Here is a 3,178-nt window from a genome sequence, read left to right on the forward strand (position 1 = left end):
CACTTTGTCCAGGTGATTCAGAGGTTGTAGAATATATTTTTATTAAAAAAAAATAACAATATTATTTTATTTCTCTGAATGATGCATATATGGTCTGAATACTTCCTTGCCCTTCTCAGTATTCAATCAATGCTAGGAGTAAGCCAAAAATTAACAGAATTCTGAGATAAGCACAATTAAGTCATTGAAAATATGACTACGTCTGAAGCTGTTTCAGATGCAAAAAGACATGAAGGAAAACAACAACAAAAACAATAAAAATTTAAACTTTATGGTATGAGCTTACTGATGCCCTCTGCAATCTAGTTCTGTCGTTTCAGTTTTTAGCATTGACAAATAATTTTAATGAAAATAATTCTATCATAAGAAATGTGTATAATGCTGTGCTGACTTGGAGTATTAGCAAATGCTAAGAGACTCTGAGTCAGATTTGTTGTAATCTTTACCACGAGGATACACTAGGGTTCTAAAAGGTTAATGAACCACTTGTGGTAGACCTTTCCTTCACATTTTAACTCTGTTTTATTCCTGATAGAACCATTAACTTCTACACTAACCTTTCTGCTTGTTACTATTACACACATTCTACCCACTAAAGCTTTCTATTGATTTTTGCCAGTAAGGTTTTATAAAATGTAGCTTTAAATACATGGTTTCTGCAATTGTGTTAGCATCGGCCAGTGTGTGTAAAGACAAAGATTAATTCTCTGCTTTTAATTTTTTTTTTATATTGTCATTCAAGTACTCTTTTGTCATGATTGTTTTTCATGAGGAACTTTCTCTGAAGCTTTTACATTGTGTTTTTTAAATTGTATGGTAAATACAATTTTCTTCAGTTTCTTAGTTTTAAATAATATTCTTGTCCTAAATATGCTAGAAGATACATAACTTTATTTGTTGTTGTTCAATATGTTTCCTAACATTTTAAATTATTATGAGTGTGTCTGTGTCTTTTGGAATGGGAGGTTAAGAACAAGAGATGAAAACAATATATGAATAGAAATACAAATAGTTACATTATGTGAATTTTTATTTAGAAGCCTACCTATACTGATAAAATAAATGCATGAGATTCTTAAACAAAAAAATTTAAGGCTAAATTTGGCTCTTTGAAAATCATGTCAAAAATACAAACTCAGTATGCCTTAAATAAGAATTCTATGAAGAAATCGGCTCTGCCATTTTAGTATGAGTTCTTTAGTTTGTTTTGAAGATTTTAAGTTGGTTTTATTGTTTTTCTAATTTTAAATATCACATTCCAAAATCAATATCCTTCCATAAAAATACTTTCAGTCTATTATTTGTTCAGTTTGATGATATTATTTTCTAATTTAGAGGAGTGGTGACATATCAAAATAACAGGTAAGAAGAAAAATAAGTACAGTTGACCCTTGAAGAACGCGGGTTTGAACTGTGCAGGTCTGCTTATACTGAGATGTTTTTCAAGAAATAACTGTATTGTTTCAGTCATGGCTGGGAATTGACAGATGCAGCAAGCAGACTATGCATCGGTCTTTGCCATTTTATATGGGGATTTGAGCATCTGTGGATTTTTGTTATCTGCGGGATCCTGGAACCAATTCCTTGTAGATACCAAAGGACAACTTAAGTTTTGAGGAAGTCAAAGTTATCTGCAGATTTTCACCTGGTGGTGGGGGGGTGAGATTGGCACACTTAACTCCCACTTGTTCGTGGGTCAACTATATTGATCCACATATGTTATCTCATCTCTGAATCAAAGAACAGTACATCTTTTCAGACACTTCACTAATGCTAACTAATTAAAGAAAATTTCTCTTTAATAAAATATTCACAATACAAGACAGAGAACTACTTGATTAATAGGTAGTAGTTTAACAGCTATTTAAAAATATTAAAATTTCATTTGAACATAGGGAATTATTAGTATCTTTTTTTTTTTTTTTTTAGGAGAGGCAACTGTTGGTCGACCTCACAGATTGCAAGGACCTTGTCAGTTTACAATCCCTTATTTTTATTTTTCATGCCTACAGTACCTGTTCTTCCTAGATGGTCTCCCATTCAAGTACTAACCAGGCCTGACCCTGCTTAGCTTTTGAGATTGGACAGCATCAGGTTTGTTCAGGGTGGCATGGCTGTAGACAGTACTACTTTTTAAAAATTAAGGTGAATCAGGTAAGAAAACTAAACCCTTAAGTAAATTGAATGGCCTGGGAATGAGATACTTAGACTATTTTAAATAATACTTTTTATAGTTTGTTTAGTTTCAGCGTTTGTTGTTGAAACTGTTTTGGAATTTTTTCTGAATACTTTTCTTACTCTGTAAACAGAGGCCACAGTTATCATTTAGCTGATTTATTTTATGATGATTGAGGATATTTTCCTTTTCAAACTCATAATAATGTATATCAGTCATCTTTTTTATAGATCATCTAACCATAAATTAAATTAATTTATGAATTTATGAATTTGGATGCTTGGGATAGTGAACTTAACAGAATATAGCCCATATGTTTCTTTTACTAAATATATTAGCTTATTTTATTATTTATCTTTCTGCTAAAATTTTATTAACTATGATGAAATTGTTATATTTAAAACATATATTTAACACATAAATATGTATGCTGTTTTAAAAATACAAAAATATGTATAAACATTATAAATAAGTGATGTGTGCCCCGAGCTCCCTAGACATAGTACAAGGATTGTCACAGGACATCTTCATGTTAACCCATTTCTTAAGATATTTTCTCAGATCATCTTTACATTCTTAATGCATATGTTCCTATTACAGTAAATATCTCCACGTGAATCCTGATTAGATAGGTGCTGTGGTAGTCAGCCATGATGACTCTGATCATACCACCTTGGTGTCTAAAAATATATCCTCAAATACTAAAGAAAAAAGAGAAAGAAGAACAATATGGACATAAAAGATGTATGAGGCAAAATAAATTATTAAAAACATTTCAAAGGGAAAATTATATGTATATATAAAATTCTGATGTATATTATTCTTATCTATAGATAGATTGATAATAGAATAAATAGCCAGAGAGAGAAAGAGGGAGACAAGAGAGGGAGGCAGAGAGGAAGGGAGACTGAGAGAGACTGTATCTATATATAATTTAAAATCTATACACATAACAAAAAACAACCCAGTTTAAATAAGAATAAATAAAAAAATATAAGCAGA

The 3,178-nt window shown here is 30.7% G+C and overlaps 1 pseudogene; it reads right to left on the reverse strand.

Moving 5' to 3' along the window:
- Window positions 1-2,003: 2,003 nt before the first annotated feature.
- On the reverse strand, window positions 2,004-2,122 carry LOC111747263 (annotated as a pseudogene).
- Between the last annotated feature and the right edge of the window lie 1,056 nt (window positions 2,123-3,178).

The sequence above is a fragment of the Pteropus vampyrus genome, unplaced genomic scaffold (genome assembly GCF_000151845.1).
Source record: "Pteropus vampyrus isolate Shadow unplaced genomic scaffold, Pvam_2.0 Scaffold216, whole genome shotgun sequence".
Classification (NCBI taxonomy): domain Eukaryota; kingdom Metazoa; phylum Chordata; class Mammalia; order Chiroptera; family Pteropodidae; genus Pteropus; species Pteropus vampyrus.